At 43.6% G+C, this 25,548-nt stretch overlaps 1 protein-coding gene across 3 annotated transcripts in view; it reads left to right on the top strand.

Moving 5' to 3' along the window:
* Positions 1-753: 753 nt before the first annotated feature.
* Positions 754-25,548, top strand: part of CHST13 (carbohydrate sulfotransferase 13) — a 58,199-nt gene continuing 33,404 nt past the window's right edge. Inside the window, exons 1-7 of one of the 3 annotated variants that reach the window (XM_065075644.1) lie at positions 754-816; positions 2,410-2,518; positions 2,677-2,747; positions 3,077-3,282; positions 4,932-8,361; positions 12,608-12,756; positions 13,952-18,555. The gene's annotated coding sequence lies outside the window, so the exon portion shown is untranslated. Of the gene's footprint in view, positions 817-2,409; positions 2,519-2,676; positions 2,748-3,076; positions 3,283-4,931; positions 8,362-11,190; positions 11,697-12,607; positions 12,757-13,425; positions 13,857-13,951; positions 18,556-25,548 lie in introns of those variants that run through there. The other 2 variants (XM_065075645.1, XM_005507530.3) reach the window with 2 other exon arrangements.

Genomic DNA, 25,548 nt, shown 5'->3' with positions numbered 1-25,548 from the left:
AACCGTGGTGATCGCTGTACAAAGTGCAGCCGTGTGTCACGCGTGTCCTCCCCCAGCCCTGCACCCGCTGGCTCGGGAGCAGGAATACTGATGAATCATGTTTGCTTTGGCAACCTCTTGCTCAAGTGCCTCCTCAAAGCTCTTCTTGGCTGAGCTTGGGTGCCTTTGGACCCGCAGGTGGGACTGCTGGGACCTACCAGAGCTTCCTCCTGCTTTTCTCTGCTCCTGGTGACATCTACTGGTAGAACAACCTCAGTTTGTGCATTTGCTGCTGCAGAAGGTAGCGAAGATATACATCAAGTTCAATATGTGTACCTAAATGCAGTGTAGAATTTATTAGTGTAAATGTTTCTATATTTGTTCGGGTTATTCTGTGATTTGTAGCAGGAAGGCAAGGCCCTTGATGGTATTGAAATGAGAGCAGAATAAATCACTGCAGTAGGTTTTATAGGCAGCGCTTCAGCTGAGCTATGAATAAGTGAGATTGCGCTATCAATGCCTCGAAGGCTTTTTTGTGGTTTTGTTTCGTTTGCTTATTCTGTTTTCCTTGCACAAAGGATCTTTCGGTGGTGTCACACCATCAGAGGTTACTGAAAGCCAGACTCACCATGGGAATCGGAGCTGGTACTTTTTGTTTAGAATCAATGCTTTCTGGCTTTGACATGTCACAGGCTGGTTCGGGGAACAGGGGTAAGACATGCTTTTCTTTCTGGTAATGGCCATCTGTGCTTTGCTTCTTTTTTAGGTGCCTGACATTGACCATGAGACCTCCAGAACACACTAAGCAAAGAACAAGAAATTATAAGTTGAGAAGGAGTAAGAAAAATAATTTTTAATATTTTTTTTAGAAAAATAAAAATAGGTATTTAAGGGTGATAGCCCTGTCCACGTAATTAATGATGATATGTTTACTTTGGTCTATGATTCAGAAGCAAAAGGCACTGCAACTATAGTGGTTTAGCTTTGAATTCTTGTGCCTGCAGGTGTTTTGGCTTCACCCAGGGTTAAGTCCTCTGCTCGCCCATCTCTCATCTTTCCTGTGTAAACTTGCACAAGGTACCGTATGGCTCACTTAGTATTTGTGAGACTTTTTGAGGTGCAGAAAACATTTTCTTGCTGATATTAAACCACTTGATTGAAGATGAAGCATGAATGTTGCCCGAATTCTCTGTACATTGCTCCTGTAAGGCCTGAGCTCACTGAGGACATTCATTGACAGAGCGGGAAAATCAGAGGCGGATTCAAAGTGCTTTCTAAATGTGATACCCCCTCTGCTTGAGAGCTGAACTCAGGCTCGCTCGGTTCTTCTGAATGCAGCATCAATACGCACACAATTAAGCACAAGAGACCGGTCTTGTGATAAGTTCTTATTGATCCTGTTCTGAAGCCTGGAAAAAGAACAGAAAAGGCTTCCAAGATAGAAAGCGCTTCAGTGCGGGATGGGAAAGGACATCCCCAGTGGTTTGTACTTTTAATAAATCCCTACAAAAGTCTTAAAGATGGCAGCTGAGATAAAGTACTGCTAAGCACAGCAGAAAGGGAGATAAGAAAGTTAAGCCCCTCTGTATTCAGAGGTAAATTTGAAATAGTCAAGCGCATTGATGGCCTGTTGAGAACTGGAGCCGAGATAGACCTCTGAATATTGGAAGGCACGTTTAGGGCCATAAGAAATGATCCTGTGGTGAAAAAAATGGGATTGTACAATAATCATAGAGTCCTGGAAGATAAATTAAGATTGCAAGAAAAAGTTTGGTTTATTTTCCTGTATTTTTACTTTTGGCTTTCCAACAAGCAGATGTAAAAACCCAACGCAGATTTGGGATTTTGAGGGCACATGAGGTGTAAAGATCTCTTAGATTCTGTACGGTCTCATTTATAATTGTAATAATAAGTAATTTAGATATGATTGAATACAAATATACTGACACCTAGCTATTAAGCAGGATGTTGCTACGCTTACAATGTCAGTTCATTATACGATGTATGTTTAAACTAGTCTTTTAATTATGGCTTAGAAGATTATGTGCAGGAAGTTCACTAAACCGGGAAGTACTGGTTCCAGAAAGACACAAAACAAATAAGAGTTTCCTCAGCCCTGCAAGTATTTACTGTGGTAAATGTAGGCGGTTTTCCATGGAAATGTTTTCAGTTTGTCACCATTGTGCTTCTGTAAGAGGCGAAAAAGCCCCTGATGCACTTAGACTACAGTTGGACAATGGAAGGAAGATATTGCTAAAGAAAACTCATGAATGATGGCAAAATAGGAGAAACTCACCTTAAACTGCTGCTTTACTGTAATGTGTCTCTCGGAATGAAGTTGCACTGGAAAAGGATTTGAAGGTTTTGATATTATACCTCTTAAAAAGACTCGTGTTTGTACGTGAATTTCTTTTCATATCTCTCCTACAGATTTCCTGAAATTCTCCGTTCCGATGGAATACAGAAAAGAGGGGACCCTGAGAAATGCTCATGACAAGCAGAGGGTTCCTGTGATCCACATGGACTATTCAATCCTTGGGTAGGTATTTTCCAGAATTGTTATCTACTCGGTATAATTTATAGGGAATGACATGTTTGTCGCTGTGCTGAGACTCTAATGACCCGTAGCAGGATAAATTATGCTGTACTCTCGCACAACAGGTTCCTTGAAATATGTTTATTTTCCTGTGCATGCAGGCTAAGATCACAGGATGGTTCAAGACATCGAGACTGTCTTGTGAGCGCATTTGGCTGTTCCTGCGGGCAAGGTCAGCTATTTCTGTCAAATTTACACATAAAATAGTAGGCTAAAGGATTCATTTTCCCAGTGCAATTTGTAAGAAAACAAGTGAATCATCTCTTGATAGATACACTAAAGGTGAATGAGAAAACTTTTTGTAATTAACTTAACTACAGTGCCTGTCTACACTGTCTGTCCCCAAATTTAGGAAGATTGCAGACCTGGGCACATGGGCACTGACCCGTGTTGTGTGATGGCTGACTCCAAGTGTTTGCCTGAGTTATCTCACTTGTGTTCATTGTCCTTTCTCCCTGCCACAAGTATTTACCTTGCTCTTCCTTCCTTTCATTTCTACAGGTGGTTCCTTGCCATCTCCTTCCACTCTCTGATAGTTTCCCTGTTGTCCTCTTGCCCGTATGAATAATCCAGCAGCAGGACTGCGGTGATAAAGCTCTTTCTAACGTAGGTTGATCCCGAGAGGATCAGGTACCCCACAGCAGGAGAATCTGAGCTCCCTCTCCAGTGACACTGGTGACACCGACTGACCACAGCGTCACACTAAGGTACCTTGGAAACCAGCTTATAAAAAACTACAACTAACTACTGTTAGGTTTAGTACCAACAAACATCATCCTGAAATACCGATCTCCACGGTGGGTGCAGAGGATGCTGCTGTTAATACATCTGTAGCCACTGTTTACTTGGCCAAAAGATCAGCATCTTGAAAGGCTGTAGCAATTGCCACGACAGAGCTGAGGGCACTAATTTTCCTGGGATTTGGCAGATGGTTTTCCTGCAGTGCTGCCCAGCAGCCGGGAGGGGGGGCACAGGCTTTGCTGATTTATGTGAATGGTTGCACAGGCCTGATGCTGAACACCAGGCTTGAGGTTTGTTGGGTTCAGTGGACATAAAGCAGCAGCTTGCGGATTAAAGTTTCCGGAGTAAAACACTAGAAAATGGAGGAGTTTGTAGGACTGCACTCAAAAGAAAAGCTCTTGGCACTGCTGGCAAAGGCTTGCAGAGGTAAGAAATAGGGGAGAATAGAACAGCAGGGAACTGAAGAGAAGCAAACATCAGGTAGCTGTAACTGCTGCTATTTCTGAAACGGTCTGGGGCAGAAATTAATTTGGGACGCTAGGCTGTAGAGATTTCAGCTTAAAATATATATGTATTTTATATGTTAACAGCAAGGACCTGGCAAAATCCAATAGAAAAACTGGGTTTGAACATAAGGTGAAACTTAGGCATTTACATTCAGATAAACTAAGATAAAATCCATTGAAATCCTCTAAGAGTTACTATGAGTTTATTTGGCTGTAATTGTGAACAGAGTCATCTCCAGTCCATGGGCAAGCTGTGAAAGACTCAGTCTGAGTTTCGTCACATACAGGAGTCACAGTGATACCTGGTTCCTTGCAGGAGGTTTTAGTTCCAGGTTGATAAAACACATAATCATGACATGATAAACCTTAGAACAACACTGTTTTGGTATTCATGAAGAATTTGTTCCTCCCCTAAGCTGGTGCCTGGCTTGGGTGCAGTCAGTGCACATCTCTTTAGGAGCACACTGTATTAATAAAAGGGGCATTCAGATATTTGGAAAACTCCATGACTGCCCAGAAATATCTGCTCTGAGACAGGATGGCTATTAATTTATCAAGTATGTCACTAGGTTAGCATATTTATCCCCTCCAAATGAACTGAAATTGGTTGTTTTGTTGTTCATAAAATTTCATCCTCTGGATGTACTCCCCAGAATACCCTGCAGTGAAGGTCTGTGCTCACACACGTGGTTAACATCATATCCTAAATAGCAATGGACTTGGGCTCTTCCCCAGAGAAAGTAACTGTGGAGTCTTTCACTAACTACACAACAGCAACAGGTCCTAAATATTTGTGTCCAGCATGACACACGCTGTGTCTGGGCTGTTCTCAGCTACTGGGGTGAAAGTCAATAATGAAATTGCTACAATAGCCAAAGGCTTTATCAGTCAGAGGCATCCAGAAAAGCCTTTCCCTCTGCCCCCATCCCTCACACCTGAGAATATGTATACATATATATATATATATATATATATATATATATATATATTCATCTTAAAACCTGCTGATCATTCACACAAAACTTTTGCCTGTCAGAATCAGGCCCTATTAAAAATTACTCATGTCCCAAAGACTGTCATCTTCCTCCCCCCATCCCCATATTTTTCAGGCGAAGAAAGGCATTAACATCCCATTTTCAGTTCCCAGTGCCATGACGCTAGTCCTGACATTGCTGCTGGTGCTATAAAAGTATAAAAGCAGCTCGGTCTCCCTCAGGTTTGGAGCCTAGTCGTTGGGTACAGTAAGTAACAGCTCTTCTCGAAGTCAGGTAAGGTCCTTCCTTCTCAGCTCACTTTTAATTATAATTGCTACCACCTTCCTTTCTTTGTGAGGGCTGAAAATCCAGTTGGGGATCTGGCGAGCTGATCTCTGACAATATCAAATGTTTTAAGAACTCTTAATCGAAGGCAGCCCATGAAAGCACCCCGGGGAGCGCTTTATTCTCTGTGTTTAAAAGGACATGAAAGTACAATAGTTCTCTTTATACGGGTACAAAGCAGCCAATTGATCTTGTCAGTTTAATAAATAATACAATTGCTTCCATCAGACAGTGTTAATAGACTCCTGTCTGGACTAATGTCGTACAGAATTGTACAAGTACAGAAATGCTATCTACCTCCGTCTGCCCTGGATTAACCACCTCCCCCTTTATCACCTAGAGGCAAAGCTTCCAGCAGTCGGCCCTGAAGGGCATCGGGTCCCCTGATCTTCATCTCTTCATCTCTTTCTTCATTTTAATGTGTGTTCTTGGAAGAGACGAGCTAATTTCCTGGTGCATCTGTTGTCTGGCTGGTTCCGAGTATTTGTACAGAGTCAAAGCTTGAGAATGTAAACTAGGCAGCAGATTTGGGGTTGGGGTTTTTTTGTTGTTGTTTATTTTCTATTCATGTACTCTCTACGTGGTCTCAAGGTGCAAAATTTGGGTCATGCTTTTCAAACATTGCAAAGGTGCAGGGGAGCTTGGATGCAGCTTTTTACCTGGGGCAATATGAATACAAGGAGCAGATATCAGCAAAATTGATCCAAGGCTTTGGTTCAAGGAGCTCACAGCTCAGGGCTCTGGGTTGTTTCAGATTTGGTGCCAGAATAACCAGCACATGCCCTTCCATGGATTCCTCACTCAGCAGTTTAAGCGGGCCCTGAGGTTTTGCATTATCAGCACTGCTCTTTAGGTGAGCATTAGATGGGATACAGACACGACAGTGTCCATTGGGAGAGCGCTGGTAACATTCCCAGTAGATCTAAAAATGTTAATTGTTTTGGTTTGTTTTCTGGCTTCTTTCCTCTGCCATGACATGAAGTGATTTTGGGTTTTGCAGCTGAGGTATGTGATGAAGTCAGGAACAGAATGTATTTGTCATTGCAAATAGGTTTCCAGGGTTTTCAGGACCAGAATGTCATGCTTTGAAAATAGTTAATTTTACAGCAGTTATGGATTTTACATTATTTCATATTTCTGCCTATATATCTACCTAAATAAATGTTTATAGCTACATGGGTGTTTTATAGATTTAAAACCATAAAAATATAGGTATGTTTTATATATATATGTGTGTGCACATATATGTATTAAACTCATCTTCACTGTCAGAGCCCCCACAGGTTGTTTCCCCAGATGATGAGAGACCCGACATGCATCTGGGAGTGTTGCTGAGCTCTCCAGCTCGGCTGGCAGAGGAGATATTGCAGTGAGTGAAAAGCTGACCCATCCCCTTCCTTGTGTTTGCAAGAAAAACACCTCTGATCTTAATGCTGCAATCAGTTATTCAATCGCTAATATATAGTAATAAGCTAATAACATTTTTCAATCTATAATAACCCGAGTGAATAATGCAATGAACAAAAAAGTAAAAAGAGCTGCTGAAAAGTTATTTAGACCTCTATACGTTGTTTTTTTTTTCCCTGCTGTAAAAGGTAGGTAATAACAGTGCCAGAATTCAAAGGGGCATTCAAAGGATAAATGAATAATTTACATTGAACTCCTCAGGTATTTGAGGTACTGGGATAATATATGAAGCTAAGAGATTTTTACCTAAGCAGAGAGACATTCTGGTTGCTTGATGGGGTCCTACAGCAACAGGAGAAGTCAACAGGGATTCTTTTGGATCAGTGCGGAAAGCAATTCTTGGGAATTGAATGCTTGATCCCCAAAGCCTTTTTCCCTGAATCCCTGTGTGATCAAGTCTGTGCTTACACAGATATTGCTTTTGAATTGTTGTTGCACTGCTTGCAGAGAAAATACACTGCTGCCCTTCTATTTGGAGATGAAAAATGCTTTTTATTTTACATTCAAAGACTAATTGATATCCAGACTTCTTAACTAGTTTTAGATATAACTCCAGAAAGAAAAATCAGTCCTTTAAATAATAAAATGCTTGTACTGAAAATCAGTTTTCTTTGCTCCTGCATCCATTTTGAATTGAGGCTACTGTGTTTGAAGGTTAAGACCTAATAATGTTTCTAAAGTCACAACTGGTATTTGAAAGGCAGCTCTGTGCTCTTCTTTGAGTGCTATTGATGCTTTCAGCTGTGGCATGAAAGACCTAGAACTCTGATCTCTGGTTTTGGCAAGTCAAGTCGTTCAATTCAATTTCAGAACTGTGCAGCTGTGAAGCTTTACAGTTTTCGATGTTTAAAAAGGGCAGGGATTATTTCTGTTCCCTGTGATTTGCGAGCAACCGCTGCTTCTGTCAGCAAACCCAGGAAGAAACCTGTCTGTCTGATGTGCACCGACTGCTACTGATACCTGCGCAAACACCTGAGTAGACATTACACATCTGCCTGGAATCTCTGAGATCAAAGCGCTCTCTGATGCTTTGCTGCCCTTTGAACAGCATTTAATTGGCCATAAGACCACCACGTTTTAGGACCTGGGACTGAGCTTCACAGTTCACAGTGTGAACTTTGGGTTGTCCTATGCAGGGACAGGAGTTGGACTTGATGATCCTTGTGGGTCCCCTTAAACTTAAGGCATTCTATGATTCTCTGATGGACTGTGTGGAGTTCTGTGGTGTGCACTGTTACTCAGTAGCTCTGTCACTCGTGACAAGGATGATGGTGCTTGAGGGTGTTTATTGACTATATGGTGCAAAAAGCTGCTTAGGTCCTTCATAGACAGGCCTGACATCCAGGTTTCCTCTGTGATGATCTCAGAGCCTGGGTAGGTGTTGGATGGATGAGTGGCAGGGAGATGAGTGCCCTGGACTGCCAGGGGACGTCAGGACACCGACAGCACTCTGCACTCGATGGGTGTGAGGAAGATGAGGAGGAGGGAAGGTGGGACATGGGCAGGTGTGCGCTATGGAGGGGAGAAAGCAAAGTCATCCTGCTGGGTGTCACTTCTGAGCAGAGGACTCTGCTAAGGCTCAATTCAGCAGCATGCTGCAAGCCTACTGTTTGCAGCCAAGTCTAAAGGCACCAAGATGTCAGTGCCTTGCAAGATTAAACTCTTTGATTCCAATCTCTTTAGCTAGAAAGCATGTTGTTTTATCTAATGCTTGTCTCTGTCTGTTTTAGGCTGTGGCCCCTGCTGAGAAAAGGTATGCATAATGAAATGATTAAATCATGCGTTTTCAAATAATCAAAGTCATGCTGTTTCAGCTATGCAGAAATCCTGTTCCTCTTATGAGGCATCTAGCCAGATTCAGAATTTCTTTCGGATTTTTGATTTCTTAGAAGGACTATGAATAAAAAAGAGAATCTGGTTAAGGCCAGTTCTGCTTTCCTGGATGCCCAGGGCCAGATATGATCACATTCATATTCTTCTAGTGTCACTGCAGACGGAAAATAACTTTGCAGTCTGATTTTATGCTCTAAAGAAAATCATTCACACTGTGGCAGCACTTCAAAATATTTCAATCCTTACTCTGTATATGCTGCTGGCTATGACTGCAGTGCAGAAAAAACCTGTTTCACTGAATCAGTAGTTATGGGAAGGGGTAAAGTTTCCAAATCACTCCTTTCCATCTTGATTTTGTAACTAATCCCTTGTCCCCTGCTGTACCTCCACTTTGACATGTGTCCCCTGTAACTCCGCACTACTGCAAGCTTTGGCATCCCTGACACACATAGTTGCTCAACACTGCTTTAATATTGTGCATGGTAAGGTCAGATGGCGCTATATAAACTGCTACATATAGAATTGCCCCCTGACTGTGGGAAATCTCCCAGAGAAATGCACCCTGGAGCTGGCAGTGAATCAGAAAGACCCTCATGGTCACAGTCCAGAGACTCCTACCATCCACCAAGGAAAGGGCGCTTCTTAAAAGGATGCTGTCAAGGCTGATAGACCTAACATGAAATCTTGTGCGCTTTCTTGAGTGATGGGCAATGAATGTGTTGCCACATTCTGCTGTTTGGGATTAGTTGTAGGATCGTGTGAGAAAGGAGCTGGAAACAAACAGGGATGTTGTCAGCAAGGAGGACTCTGACCTCCCGAGGTCATGGATGTGACAGTGAACTGATGGAGGTTAATAGGCTTATTTTAATGAAGAGACTGTTTTTACAGGGGAGGTGGCACAGCAAATAACATGGAGCTGCACCGTAAGACACTCTTACAGGTTAATTTTAGCAGATCCTAAATACAGCCTCAGGGAGAAAAGCAGTGAACAATCCCTCCCTCACAGTGCCACATTTAGGAAACCGAATGACAATTGCAGTATATCTAAGAAGGCAGAGAAATTTCATTGAATAGCAAAATATCAATTCTACATTTCAAAGAGAGGAATTATCTTTTTTAGGCCAAGCAGAATTTAACTTTGACAAAAGGAGTTATAAGAACTCTGCTTTTCCCATAATGGAAACTGTCATCATCAGTCTCATTTTTATTATGGGAGTGCAGTTCCCCACCTCGAAACCGAAACATCTCAGGCCAAATGACAGTTGCAGTTTCCAAGAGCCACGTTTCAGTGCTGCAGTGACAGGGATAGAGACCGTACAGCTGCGCCACTGGGCTGCCACCCTTGCTCTGCAGATCGCATGTTGAAGACAACGGGATGATCAGACAGAAGGCGTTACTCCAGCAGAAAGCATTAATCAGGGACACTGAAAATGGTACACCCGAGTAGCTATAAGCAGACAGCAGATGGAGGTGGAAGAGAAGGAAATAATCAGATTCTGAATTAAGACAGAGACAGCTTAGACGGCTGCTTTCATTTGCATTCATCTAATAAAATGAATTTGCTAGTTTTACTCTAGATATGGATTTCCTCAGATGACAAAGCCAAAAAGGCAAAAAACTCCCCTAAACAAATCAAAATTCCCAGCTTAGCAGCAGTGCAGAACAAACCCAGCATTCAAAAAGCAAAGAGCAATTTCTTCTCTCCAGATGAACAGAGATGGATGATTATGCCGGTTGCCTTCAGCTTTAAAATACTGATGCAGAGCTTGGCACTCTTCTCTTTTGCTCAGCCCAGTGTGGCTTTTTGGGACAGGACATGATGCTGCCACAGAAAAACCCACCAAGAAGAACTTGCAGCTATTCAGACCTCTCATGGGGAGCACAAACCTTTTCCCAACGAGGAGTTAATGTCACCAGTGCCCACGCTGGGCCTCTTCCTTGCAGATTTCTGCCTCATTTCCTTGGCTGCTTCACCTCCTTACTTGAACCTAAAGCTTTAACCAGCAGCCAAGAGCTGTGTGGGGTTGAGAGTCTTCGGTACAATCTATTTGAAAAATGCCTATAACTAAAAGGTGTGAAGCCTTTAGCAGTCAAGAGTAGAACGACTTTGTGTAAATAACAGATTATACCAGTCCATATTGATTTTTCTTGCCTGAGCAATTCCTGGATCAAATGTGCTCTTTCTACAAGTCAGAAGGTGATATTTCGAACTGCACTCACTCCAAACTCTGAAGAGCTAAAACCAAAGTTTTTCTTTCTCTGCTCCATCACTGCTGTAAGTAAAAACCTTACCATGAAGACTCACCTTAGCATTTTGTTTCTGATCCATAAAGCTTACTTTTTAAATAAGGAAAAAGCTGCCCAGCTCTATAAACTGGGCATGGCCTAAGAAGAGCAATTGCACACCAAAGACATAGTTGTGGGCAGCAATTCTCCTCTTAAGTGCTCTGATGTATCGTGTCCCCTGCTCCCAATCTCTGACCTACAGACTCAAGGGGACAGGAGCGCATGAGGTCTGTCCTCTCCTCATCAAGATCCCTCTGCTCAGATCAGACAGCAGCAGACTTGTTCCTACAACATTGAGAAGAAACGCAGAGCACACTGGAGGAAGAGACGAAAACACCCAAGCCCTTGGGATCAGACCAGCTCAATGACAAATGGGTACCTGTGTTCTTTATGCACTGGTGGGTGTTTGGATTTAATAATAGAATTATAGAATCATTTTGGTCAGAAGAGATCCTAAAGATCATCAAGTCCAATCACAACCTAAATCTAGCACTAAACCACGTCCCTAAGAACCTCATCTGTATGTCTTTTAAATATCTCTGGGGATGGTGACTCCACCACTTCCCTGGGCAGACTGTTCCAATGCCTGATGACCCTTTCCATGAATAAATGTTTCTTAATATCCAATTTAAACCTTCATTGGTGCAGCTTGAGGCCATTTCCTCTCATCCTATCACTTGTTTTTTGGGAGAAGACACCAACACCCTCCATGCTGCAACCTCCTTTCAGGTAGTTGTAGAGAGTGATTCCCCGTCCTCAAGGCCTGCCAAGGAGATCCTGCTTCTTCTGGCAAGTGTTGGGTGGCTGACGTGGCTTGTTGGAGATCTGCTGGCAAAGCCACCAGCAGTGATGCCTTCAGGTCTGTGCGGAGGTTTGGGATGAAAGGAGACCTGGAGTGGGCCCCACAACAAACTTGCAGTAGCATTGCCTCAAGTGAAGTTGTGCAGCCAAGACAACAGATTTCAGGAGGTGAATGAATTTCACATTTATTCATGAGCGCACTCCGGAAGGATTCTTAACAGCTTTTTTACTAACAATGACAAAATTGGCGTTTCAAAATACAGAAAAGATACCAAATACCAAAGGGTCATCCTATTGAGGGAGAGGAAATCAAGTTGATTTGACTCCAGAAATCAAAACTGAATACTTTGAATATTTCTCTCTGTACAACAGATATATTTTTTATTTTTTCCAAACAAAAAGTAGACTTCCATTGCTTTTCTTTAAAAAAAAAAAAAAATAATTCAATATCTTAGTCATTAAGGTGGAGTGAATGTTGCTGACTTCTCAGACTTTCCTGAGAAAACAAGCTTACCAACAAAGAGGTGATGGTGACCAGACCTGGGCTAATAAAGCTCTAATAAGGTACAACATGTTGTCTGAAAGTAGGTCAGAGCCCAGCCCACTTCTTTATCAGAGTTTAACCTCAAGTCCATATATTGGAGTGGTGGAACAGAGCTCTGTGAATCCCAAATTGCCATCACCAGCAGGGTCATCCATCAGCCTTAAATGTCCAGGCCCAGGAGTAGAATCATCCTGAAACCCTTTAATGGGAAGGAAACTCATTCCTCTGTATGAAGTACAGCTTAACAGCATGGGGTGTTTTCCTTCTGCACTGCATCTCCCCTTTGAGCTCCTTCCTTCCCAGCAAGAGCCATGGGAGGACACTTGCATCCCTTTTTTTCCTGAATCTTGCCAGTATGATTCACATCCTAGATACCAGGTTAGACCTGAATACCAGACATCCTATATCTGCAGGAAAAAAAGGCACTGGGTGGTTATTTCCCCTGTCTCCATTATGTGTGTTTTGCCCTTCACATTCAAACAGAGCACTTGATCTTTCTTAGACAATTTATCTCTCTCATTCTTTCCTTTTATAGTTTCCCACAGCAAGGCCCCAAAAGTTATCTAATAAACATGGATGTTATGCCATCCTCCCACAAGAACTCTAAATATCATACAGGAAACATCGCCTCATAAACGATATAATTACTGCAGAGATGAAAACCAGCACTCCTGGAAACACACGGTGAGTTGCTCTTCATCTTGTCGTACAAATTATTTCCATTCTTTTCCTTGAGTGCTTTGTTTTGTCTTGCTTTGCTTTTCAGGCTCTTGTTTTTTCCTCATTGCTTGTGATCATATGCAAGAAATGTATATCTCCAGGCACAGAAATGTAAAGCGCAGTCGTTCTGAGCTGCCACGGGAATGCAGGTCCACCCAGTTCATTTTTGCCCATTGTACTGGGTGGAGTGGCTCCACAGACACACTCTTATACACACCCTTTCTTTTTTGGTACTGTTAATTACTTTTAAGCTACCCTTCAGGTTGGTAGCATAGCTTATTACTGTGGAAAATGAGCAGTTTCTCTCCTTTTGTGGTGACTAGTAAGTTATGAAAAGCTTTTTAGCTTGATTTATTCTGACTTCTGCCATGTCTTGCTGATTTATCCATTATGCTTTAAAAAAGGGCCAATTAAACCCAGCAGTTAAACCAGACAGAAAGACACGCATTTCCCTCCCCAAAAGGTATTTTTTGAAACAAAAAGACACGTTTTAAGCCAGTAAACTGTACGTTTTGCTTTGAACTAAGGACAGCACCGTGCAATTACCATTGACTCCGTTGTCATGGGCACGTTGCATTATCACTTTGCTTTGTTATTACACTCAGTCAAAGCAGAGAAACACAAAGGCGAAGGCTGCTCTGTCAAGGGCTCCGAGGACGGGATTGCTGAACGCCGTATTTTAATCATCTGCCTTGTTCACATGAGCAGAAACAGCCGCAGCCCAAGCAGAGAGCGCTTGTTGGCCAACCCAAACACAGCTGTTGTAGCCCATTTTGAAGTCTACCAGCCTTTCCGCCATCCCTTTTCAGAGATTAAGCTTAATCTCCTGTACGCGAGGCTTATGTCACCTCACTCAAGGACAGTTTCACTGATAGCCTTGGAAGTTTGTTAGTTTTTTTCCTCATCCTTTGTGGTTTTGGCAGGGAAACAACTTTAATAGAAACGTACGCGGGCAAAAAAAGCAGGATAGTGTAAAACCTGTGTGGTTCTGCCACACAGCCAGGGAATTCAGCGGCTTCTGGAGAAAAATGCAAGCTGATATTTTGGTATGGAATCCAAACCAGGTAAACCCGACCATCCTGTGTGATTTGAGTCAACAGGCACATGAACAAAACAGGAGCTGTGTTTTAATCTGAGTTTTTATTTCCCTTTCTTTCAGCTTGCTCTGAGATCCTATTGAAATGAAAGTGTGGGAGGAGGCATTTGTCTAATCCGTATGGATCAAAATGTCATAAAATACCGAGTTTCACCAGCCTGCCTCTTCCACAGCCTCATCTGTGTCGTGTGAAAGCCAAATCAGGGATGGAAGTAACTCTGCCCCACTGCCAAGAAACTCATCGCGTTGGTTGATCCAGAAGGGCTCCCGTACCAAAGATAGCCTCTGGCGTGTGGGTAACGTTTTGGGGCGGCTTTTAGAAGAGAACTGCTCCAAGAGAAGCGGAATGTCTGTCTTCAGGTCTGTGATTATTGTAAAAGCCTGGATTTGAGCTTTTTCTTTCACTGCCTGTGTGTCACAGCACTTTCATAATGACCACTGGTTGCTGCCTCAGTTGAATAAGTTCCCCAGACTAACCAGGAAACAAGAGAAACCCTCCACCCTTGGTTCTTTTTCATTTTATAATTATCTGCTGTTTCTCTAGAGTTGCTCTTTTATCCTTATGTTTTGCTCTTGTCTGGATGTGCCCAATGCCTTGCAATTAAAACAAAACAGCTCTATACAGTTCACAATCTAAGATCACACGCTGCAAACCCTTGCTCATTAGAGCAAGCCCAAGGAAGCGAATAAAGCTGTTTCACATCAGGTTTGCTTGCTTGGTGAAGTTTAGTAATTTCTGACCTTTAGTTCCATGTTTTAAAACATCAGCAAAATGTTCTCTGACTCACTGTTAATAGTATAATTGCTAATGTGGTGAAGCTCTTAAAAATAGGTCCAAATATGTTTATATAACCATCAGAAAACTTGCATTCCCAAAGTAAGGCAATGGTTGTACTTTTAACAACACTTGTGTTTTGGCCTGGAGGTGTCCTATGTGCTGTGCCAAAAAGTAATAATTAAAGGGACATGGTCAACATAAAACTAAATTTACTGAAATTTCTTAACCTGTGCTACTTGGAAATGCACTGGGGTTTCAAAGTGAAAGGTGTTAAAAGTTTGTTTTGCACCACTTAGGCTCTTTGTTCTTCCTGCAGTGCTCCATTTTAAGTATAAAATCTGTTTTTTCTGGTTTCACTTCTAGTTCGTGTTCGATCACTCCGTGTTTCTGTGCTGTATGTGTTCTGAATTTAAAAGACATCTGCTTCACTTCAGCTGTATCCCCCACTGTCAGCCTTTGCTTCCTCCTGTTATATGCATGCTAAAATATTGCTGGCATGAATATGCAAGGAAAGTAAATGCAAAGCCAGCACCACAGATAATTGCTGATCCCTTTAAAGTGTCCAAACCTCTCATGAGGTCTTTGATGCAGAGGCTGTTAAGCAAGACAGACTAAGGTTTGACTGTTCTCTTTGCAAGCAACAAGAGCAAGCATCTGCAATTACTTTATGAAAACAACCACTGGTGAGAATTACAAATCAATAAGTGCAATGTGCTCGTTATACTTTATTTTAATGAAACCCTGCTTCACGCAGCGATTTTAGTTTCTCAGCTGCCTTGTTAGGTCCCTGGCATCAAGGCACGGTGACAAAGGAGCCAGGCACCTCCTCCGCAGTTGGCATCACGGGGCAGATGCTGCAAGCATGGTGAGTAGTTCACCAGAAATCACAATTCATTTGGTGGCCAAGTGATTGTGAGTAAAATTGAGATCTGCATTTAAATTAAAAGGATAAAAAAAAGAAAAAAAAAAGGATAAAAATGCATAACAAAGTGCACAGGGCAGTGTGACGCTCTTGCCAGTGTCAGATCGGTCAGACAGGGGCTGAGCTGGGTGAGGGTGCAATGCACAGATATGCCCCGTGCAGATGTTGGAACTTGTCATGCTGAGAGAGCCGTGGATGGAGCGGGGGGAGCCGATTCCTGCCACTGTATTTGTGCACGGAGGGCTCCGAACTGCAGAGCTGGGCACGTTGCCATGGTCCCGCAGCCCTACGGCTTCTGGCCTGCAGCCGGGCTTGCATCTGGCCAGCCAGAAACCCAGCCAGAGGAATTCAGATCCATCTGCACCCACAGCCCGTTACCGCTCAGGGTGCAGTTGGAGGTTACAGCTCAAACAATCCTTTTTCCAGGAACAATGCCCTGGGCAAGGCCTGTCTGATCCAGAAGATTTGATGTTCTCAAGAAAAAAAGTAAAACAACAACCCACAACCTTCTTTACTTCAAAGCCAGGACTTTCCTCCACTTATAGGGGTTCTAACAAGAAGATCTTGTGATCTGACATGGTCAGTCATAGCCCAGAGGCTGTGCAATAGCCCGCTCTGTCAGTGAACTCGTTGTAACAGGTCCAGAGACTGGGGAAAACAGCCAAAAAGCAGCATGCCAGCAGAAAGTGTATGGTCAGCTTGAATAATGGATATACTTGAGAAAACCATGGTCTGCTCGTAAGGATTGCTCAGGCTGAGGGGAGGATCTGTGCACCACATCGGTCTCTACCAGGGAGCCATCCCTTTCCCTGTGATGGCAGCGGGGAGGAGATAACCCAGATAAGGCCAGTGCACATTTCCTAAGATTTAAAAAGAGCACCGTGAAATAATTACTAGAAAGTTTAGGTCATGCAAACGTTCAGTTGGATCAAATGCCAACGGAAAGCGCTCTGAGAGCCAGGCCTGTCCGTCTGATGTGTCTAGCAGTCAGCATGCTCTGTAATCAGCAGATTAACGACCTCCAGAGAAACAGCCCCACCTCTGACAATCTACTCGAGATTTCAGCGATATATCTTTGGATGCGGTTCCTCTGAGCTTGGCGTGATCAACCAGCTGACATGTATTATGCAGGACATTTGGGGGAATTCATTACAGCCACAGTGCTGATGGGTGGGCGGCTGGGAGATGACCCCACCAAAGTGGAACTGCTGGGGGATAAATCCATCTCCCAAGGGGTGGGTGTTTTGCCATACGTGCCTTATACCTCTTCAGATGTTGGGTTGGGTTTTTGGTTTTGTGTGTGTGTGTGTGTTTTTTGTTTGGCTTGGTTTTTGTTTTTAAATCTCAGCCTTGGTTTGCAATTCTTCAGGGTATCTAATTAGCTGTATTTTTTTTTCTTCTAGGATTACTTGGCTCCTGTCCAGTTGATGCTTACCATGCACAAAGAGGGAAGTGTGCTCTTCTGTACTAGGGCTTTTATATATAGTCCTTCCCTTAAATGAAAAGAAGAGGGAGTTTGTCTGCACTGGATTTTGGAGGGGTGGGGGAGCCTTAAATGCCCACAAGGTTCAAGGATGAATTTAGGCAAAATTACAGGCACGCTCAGGGGATGTTTTCGGGAGCACATGGCGCCTTTGTGGATCTGAGAAGATGTGGCGGTTTGGTGTGGCATCGGTACAGCTGCCTGGGGCTTGGTGGGAGATGCTCTTTGAAGAGCAGTAGAGCCTCTCCACAGATAGACGTTGACTTCGTACTGAAAATGGCATTATTCCCCATGCCAGTCAGCAGTGACCTGAGCAGGTTTGGATGTAAATACCCTGACATAATAGCCTGCGCTTGGTTTGCAGCGGACCTGGTCTCCTGCTGCAGCGGGCATGCTTGGGAAAGGGCGGTTTTGGGGGTTAGAGCATTCCCGGCATGGGGAGAAAGCTCAGTGCATCTCTGCACAATGCTCCTGCTCTCACGGTGAAGGTGCGCGCCCCAGGAAAATGCCTCATTTTCCCGAAATGGAGCCAGTTTCTCTGCAACATTTCATTTCTAATGTCCAAATGCACATCCCAGCAGGCTGGCCTGTGTGCTACCATAGACAGCAAAACCACTGTGATAGTTTGTTTGGATTGAATTGCACGTCTGCACAAAGGGGACCCTGCTGAAATGACAAACCCCCAGGCTATGTATCCACGCTCATGTTTTGATGCACTGATAATATAGTATTTCCTGGGGCAATTTGAAGCAAAGTGACAGGTTTACCCTTTACTCTGAAAGTGAACTTAAAGTGAACTTACGCTTTGAGGTGTAAAAGTAAAAGAATTTGAACGGAACAACAACAACAAAAAAGATTAGTAGTTAAAGGTATCTTGCAGGTGATAAGTTGGCAGTCTAGTTGGTTTAATATTAACACCCAGAAAGCATAAGGGGCTGTAAGTTAACCATGAGAGACCATTAACTTCCATCCCTGTTCACCTATGGAAAATTATTTTCTTCCCATTCTTCTGTTTTCTCTCCCCTTTGAATATAATCAAATATAACTCAGCTTTTCAATTCAGTGAAACCTTTTGATCCTGCCTGTGTATGAAACACTTCATACCACAGTGTGGCATTTCATAGTAAATTAAATTAACTCTTCTGCATACTCCTGAACTGTGAGAGACTCTCAATAAATAAAAGAAATCTGCAAATAAAGAGAATTTAGTAGAAGGCTGAATGCTTTCCGTTCACCTCAGAGACGTGCGGATCAGTGTTACCCTCACACGCCTGTGTAGGTACCTGTGTAGGTTCAGCCAGATGCCTGACTTCTCTGCACATCTCTTTTTCTCCTTTTCCTTCAAAGCAAAACCTTCTGTCTTCTGAAAATATCCTGGAGACAACGGCTGCAGCTCATCCAGCTGCTCCAGGCAGCCCCGCACCCCTTCCCACCCACACCCTGCGCTGCAAGAGGACTCCTCACCCTTCCAGGCAATTCTGCAGGTCAGTAAAACAGCCAGAAAAACCCTCCAGGTTTGTGATACTCACACGGGATGGGTGTTCAGCCCAAGCCAAGAGCAGGCTGCTCTCAATGGCAGCGTGCAAGCTTTGCGGCGCGGGGGTTTCCCCGTGGGTTTCATTTCAGAGGGATCCTCTGTCACAACATGTGTGTTAGACATTTCAGAGCCTGTGTTTGAAACCGTTTGTCTTCCTGCAACGTGTGATAGCTGCTGCTCTAACAGGGTGCAGGACAGGTAGGGATCACCTGCCGACACCAGCACCCTCAAAAACGTGACATCTGCTCATCCTCGGAGTCTGACCTGCAGCATGGAGCACATGGCTCTGCGGCACACCAGCCTTCCAGGGAGCCCGGTTTGATAATAAGCCTGGATGTCCTGCAGGATGTTCTCTAAATGGGAGTTAGGAGGTTGGTTATTTTTTTGGAGTAAATGGCTTGGAATCAAGTTATGTAGATCCTCTGCCACTGTAGATTTCTTCTGCCACTGACTCATTCTTCTATCACAGGCAAGTCACTTCACCTTGATGCAAGGATTAGTGAGATTGTGCCTCCAGGAGAAGAGTCTGTCTCATGCCTTTCTAATAATGGCTCTGTTTACTTTCTACTTTGTATGTGTTCACTTGTTGTGGAATTATGGCTTTCCTGTTTGGAAGAGTATAGTGTGGATTAGAAGTCCATGTGACAAGAGCCAAATGTGCAACAGAGCGTATAAAATGGTAGCAAATGTCTAATTGGTTAAAGAGTTAAATGGAAAGGAACCTGTGGCTGCTGGTAGGGCACGGAGCTCCATGTTCTCACCTCATCAACACACAGAAGCGTTTATGGGGCTCCTACAAAGCTTTCAAGATTCATTGTATGCTTGGCTGTGTACATTTTACCATAAAGAGCCGTAAATTTGTCGTGTTCCCCATGGCATTAACTTGTCTGGCAACGTGGCCTCTTCTGAATCAAATGTTTTTATAGTGACGTCACTAAAACCCTTTCAGAGCTTGCCGTGAAGCATTGAGACCCACTTTCCAAAGCAGAAGCTGCTGACACCCCTGGGCCGGTGGGCTTTTCTCCTGCCTGTGCTGGCTTTGGGAAGTTCTGCTGAAGGTGTGAGCAGAGCTCTGCATTCCCAGCTGCTGCCCCTCTGGTTTTACAGAGGACTCCTGCAATGTGGGAGACTGGGAATAGAGCTTGTCAGAGAGTGGGGCTTTGGGGGACTGCTGTTTCTTTAACGAGGTGCTTGGGGGGATGCTCTTTCTCAAATCTTTTTGATGTTCTTGAATAGAAGTCTGATCCCAAAGGGTACTGCCCTGCAAACATCCATCCCAGTGAGTCTTCAGGGTTCTTTGTGTCTGATGTTACTTCGACAATTCACCTGTCTTGCCTAGGTAATAGCTGTAATATTCCCCTAGAATCTGCTGGAAGGACTGAAATTCAAAACCCAGGATGCTGTCATTATACTAATCTCTTTTTACGCAACTGTCAATCCAACTTGTAGGCTGGGGCACCCACTGTGTGCTCCTGCAAACCACTGCTTTCCATCATCTCCTTCTCTAACCTCAGGCTCCTATACAGCTCTGCCTACATCTTTATACAAACTATACCCACCCCTACATCCTCAAGTTTCTAATGCAGAGAAGCCACAGCACCTGTCTACTGACCCAGCGGTGTCCCCTGATGTTTCCACTCCTCACCTCTGTGTTGGAATGGGTAATAAAAATGCTGCTCATTTCATCTTTATTAGGCTTTTCAAAAAGACTTGGAAAATGAGATGCTGTCTATCTGAGGCAGTTTCAAAATTCATGAGCTCAGTTAACTGCATGGATTAGAAATCACCTGGAGGGCTTTTTTTTTTATCTGTGAAAATTTAAATTCAGCAACCAGTGTTTCCTCTGCAAGAGAGGGTGAAATTACCACTTCTCGACTCCAAGGAAAAAGCTGCTTTCCCTGACTTCTTTACAATGCTTTAGGTGTTAGTGATTAACAGTACCAGCCTTCATTTCTGTCTTTGTCATCCCAATACTAGATATTGTGTGTATGGTAAGTGATGCAGGTACACCACCTATTGTTAAAATAGACTAGCACTTCCAGCAATAATAATTTCATTTCAGCTGCTTATAGTTTTGCCAAATTGCAACTATTTGCATTGAAGCTTCTCAAGCAGAGAGCGTCTGCTTCATGCTGATTAATTTGCTCTAAATTTCAGCAAAAATGTTTCAGCTGTACTATGGCCAAGATTGAGGAGATGTGCTATTGAATGTTGTTCTTACTACTTACTGTGTTGTGGCAGAGGTTTTTCTCCTTTTTGTAAAAGGAATTCTACCACCCACACGTGTTGGACTTGAAACCTGTCATGTCTTGGATGTGCTTTCTGGTGTTGGGCAGAGCTGTCCTGAGAGCCAGTATGAAACCAGTGGTAAAATCACAGCCTGTTTCATGGCCTCATGTCACAGTCTGTCTCCTGGATAATCTGCTATCCCTGCTCCTGTCCTCTCTCCCACCATCCAAATCGAGTAGCTCACTGCTGTCCCCTCTCCCTCTCTTCACCAAATCCACGCAGGGTCTCGTTTCCCATTCCCTCTGTGGCTGAGCCCGTGTGAATCTGCCCTTGGCTGCTGAACTGGAGGATAGTGGTCCAAGAGCATCTCAGGTGGTCAAATGTACCTTTTTGCCCTCCCTGAAGTCAGCAAATGTATCTTTCACCGATTTTCATTGGTTGTATGAGCTTGGACAACCACGCTGGGAACATTTTTCAGTTTTTACAACCCCTCTGGAGTCAGCCACCAAAACTGGGAGCTGATGTTCCCTTTCCCTGGCTGCCAGGTCCATCTTTGTCTCAGACAATGTTCTGGCACCTGGTGTGTGTAGGGGTCCTGGGAACTGGGATAATGCAGATGCTGATTTGGTACCAACTCCTGTACTGTCAGAAATGGCACCTTCTGCATCTGGAGGGGGTTTGGACACTGATCTGCTGGGAAATGCTCGTGCTAACTGGGTTTCTTCAGGTTGATGGTTAATTTTGCTGCCAATATTATTAAGGGTAGATGGGTGGAAGGGCTTTTTGGATAAGGAGAAAAATAGTTCTCTAAAGCTATGTAAGGAAAGATTCCCCCACACCCCAAACCCCCTATTTTGGACTTAATATGATTTAAAGTTGGCAAGGAAGGTTTGATATGGGAGAACAGAGGTATTCACATCTGTCACTGCAACTAAAAGGCTTTATCTGAGCACAGCCCAGAAAGTCAGGTGCATTTGCTTTCACTGCTCTTGGATCTTTCAGCAAAGTACTGTTTTTAAAGCATTTGGTTCCCCAGCAGGATTTCCAGCTCTGGTTTCCATGAGATTAATTGTTTCAAAAGCTGGAGTGGATGGAAAGTTTTGTTGGTTATGTCCATATAGAAAAACCACCACTTCTCTGTGCAGGAAAAGCTGATACTTTTAGCACTGCCATGTGTTCCTGAACAGTCTAATATTTCACTCAGCTGTTACATATTCTTACTTTACTCAGCCATTATTTAACAAATTAAGGAAGCACATGAAGTGATTCTATGTTGCTGTTGATTTCCTTTTCCTCGATAACCTTCTCATAGTAATTTTTTTTTAAGGTTCACTGTCACATTCACAAAAGTCAACACGCAGTTGCAGATCAGACTTCTTGGAACACAGGTATTTGAGACACCGTCCAAAATGAGATGTTGCTTTGTGTTATTCATTACCATTCTTAGCCTGGGTCACAAAGGCTGGGATTTAGGATTAGGTTTCTCTTTACTGTGCACTTGTCCTGACTGACTGCAGAACACATTGCTGAGACTCCAGCTGAGAATGGTTTTCTTTTCTTGGCTTCTGCACAGGCCAATTAAGATTTCATTGGAAAATGTTAACTAGTGAAGTGTATCCCTTCTTTAGAGACAGCTGTAGCAACCACATAACTATAAATTCCTGTGTAGTCAATCAGTGGCTCACGAGATCCATGGAGTCGTGCCTGCTTTGTCAGGCTTTGGAAATCTCGAGAGCAGGTCCTGGAAAGCCAGCATCAGCCTTGACTCGCATGGCCGGCTGATTTTGCACCATGAATCTCTGTTGGGCTCTGCAGGAATAGTTTGCTTGGCTAAAAACCAACTACCAGAGGAAATATAGCTAAGAAAGCAGAGTAGGAGAGGACAGCAAAGCCATATGTACTGCACTGCAGTGTGGATGAGAATTAACTGTCAGGGTAACACAGCTTTATTACGTTTTTTTCCCCCAATTCCTAATCTTTTCCTTGCATGGCGCCAGAGTTTATACTCTGGGCCAGCCATATTTCTAGATAATGTGTAATCATGGTTCCCTGTCATTGATTATCTCACTGCTCAGTTCCAGCTGCTTTGCTGGGCAGCAGGAAGCTTTTCCACATGGCCTGTGGGCATCATTAAAAAGCAACACCAGCCTGGTGCTTTCAGCCCAGAGGGATTTGATCCCCGTTCAGCACAGGGCTGATGCACAGAGCAGCTGCTGGATCTCACCAGCTTCGTGGTGCAAAGTTGGAGTCAGAACAGGTGCCTCGGCCTCCCCACACCATGCAAGCTTGGATGGGGGCCATGGCGCAGCGCTCCCCTAATTTATATTTCATTCAGAGCATGTCCTTCTCTATCACCCCTGCAATTTGAGCAGCGCTTTTTAAGTCCCTCATTATTTATTATGTATTCTTAGTCTTGCTTTGATAAAACCAGGAGGCTGAGGGTGATTTTACTGCCCCATCTCATTATTTGGGAGAACCCTTGGAAGGACTGGAGGGCTGTAGGACTGAACTGCTGGGCAGGGGCATCTCAGGGCATAAGCCAAGAGAGGCTGACTGAAGCACTTTGTTCAAGCGCCTCCACTCTGTTAGCTCCAGGATGTGAAACAGAAATAGAACAGAGCAAGCTTCAGTGCGGTTCTCATTGCTTCAGGTTTGAAACACTGAAAAATATGCCTGAGCTACCTTGGGCTGTGTCTGGTTGGTGTTTCCTGAACATGCCCCCGTTGAAAGAGATAATAATGTTTTGTTTAAATTAATTTCTGAAGTTAGAAAACCAATTTCTTTTCAAGACTGCCCAGTTCACTGAATTGAACCTCTGCACAGCAGCACATTCAGTTGCTGCTGTAAAGGGCTACTGCTGCTTTTTTTCTGTAGCTTTAACCACAGAAATAACAGAAAAACAAAACAAACAATCAAATGAAATGAACAAACCAAACAAAACCCACCAAAACCCAAACCTTATTATTTGTCTCTTTGGTTTTTTTCTTTCCTTTTTTCTTTTCAATGACACTGGCTGCACTGTTAGTTGGAAAAGAGGTTTGGGGAAGGCATATGACTGCGCTTTCTTCCTCAGCTGAGAAGAGGCATTTGAATTCTCTCTGGCTTTGCTGAAATGACACTATTGCTGAGAACATCTGTAGAAAAGAATCAGCTTTTTCTCTCCCCGCTCTCACTGAAAGCAAACTTCAGAGAAGGTCAAGCTCATAGGTCTTTCTGTGGATTATTTTAGCCATGCTGAAAAGGGTAGAACCCATCTCATTGCAACCAGCTGGAAATACAGCAACTGCTTTAAAAGTACAGGAGCTACCTGCCATCAATATATGGATTTGGTAGCAGCCAGGCAGTTATTTAACATTTTTGGCAGTGCTAGTGTTACTGCCCAAGAGTGCTGAGAGAAGTCTGGCCATGCCCTGAGCAGTGCAATATATCATCAGTAACTCAGCCAGCAAGACCATCTGTGCTTAAACAGGAGGTCACCCTGTAGGTCAGGCTTGTACCCATGGCAGATTGGATGGGCATGTTGTCTCTGGGCTGCACCTAACGCGATCATCTTAAAGGTCTCATCCAACCTAAATGGTTCTATGATTCTTAAAGCATTTGGAAACTGAGACGCACAGGTTTATGTTTCTGGGAGCACATGATGCAGAAACTCGTGAATCATCACTCCATGGTTAATACTTGCAAGAAGAGGCGAAGGCATTACCTGCAAACCTTTGATCTAAGTTGCTTGGGCTGCAGTCTGCAGGGCTACTGCGGCTGTTTCTCCTGAATTAATTGTGGTAGTAATAAGAGCTCCAGCTGCAAATCCAATGCCCTGTCCCCTTCTGTCTTTGATGGACTCTGCAAACACTGGACCAAAGTCCTCATTTGAAAGATTTCTTTATAAAAGCGAGGAGCCAGCCGGCTCGGCTTTCTCTGCGGAGACTTGGAATGTGCTTTCTCCACTCCATCCTAAGCTGATTTGGTAACTTGCCAGGACAAAACTTCTTGCAAAAGACACCTCTGGATCGAGTTTCTGGAGGTGGCAGACACCATGCCTCCTAGATCTGGCTCCTAGACATTCTGGTTAGGTGGTTGTCTGGTTTTAGCAGTGCTGGGGTTTACTAATGCAGACATAATTCAATTAGGGCACCCAGAGGATTGGAGAAAAGCCTTTATTATTTTTAGTCTAAATAAAAATAGTATCTCAGGCTTCCTAGAAGAGTGAAAACACAGAGAGTCATGGACGATTGCTGGACAAAGAATACTTATATGCTTTTTCAGCCAGGGTTTCCATGTAACCAAAGGTGTTTAGATTGGATTTGACCAGGCCTGTCATGTCTAGGCAATTAGTTCTCTATGCTTAAAATTGCAGTAACAAACCTGGGTTTGACTTTATGGCAGTACATGCAGGGTACACCCTCACAAATGCTATTTAGAGGATGATGATTATTACTTTAATCGTACCCCTTCAGTAAACAAGAAACTCCATTTTAGTCATGAGGGAATGTTTCAGCAGTGCTAAAGGGATTTAAGAACCCAAAGACTCATCTAAACATGGTCAGTGAGGGCAGTACCTAAGCCACATGGGTTTCTTTGAAAACATCACTCCATTCATTGCCTTCTTTCATTCTCCTCTTCCTCCAGGACCAGGTTGTTTCGTTGTAGGGACCCTCAGCAATGTCAGTATTTCTGGATGGTCTGATTATTCTGCCAAGATATGGGGTCTGGA

Source organism: Columba livia, chromosome 10, assembly GCF_036013475.1.
Source record: "Columba livia isolate bColLiv1 breed racing homer chromosome 10, bColLiv1.pat.W.v2, whole genome shotgun sequence".
Taxonomy (NCBI): domain Eukaryota; kingdom Metazoa; phylum Chordata; class Aves; order Columbiformes; family Columbidae; genus Columba; species Columba livia.
The sequence above is the reverse complement of the archived record's forward strand: the minus strand, read 5'-3'. Positions and strand labels throughout refer to the sequence as shown.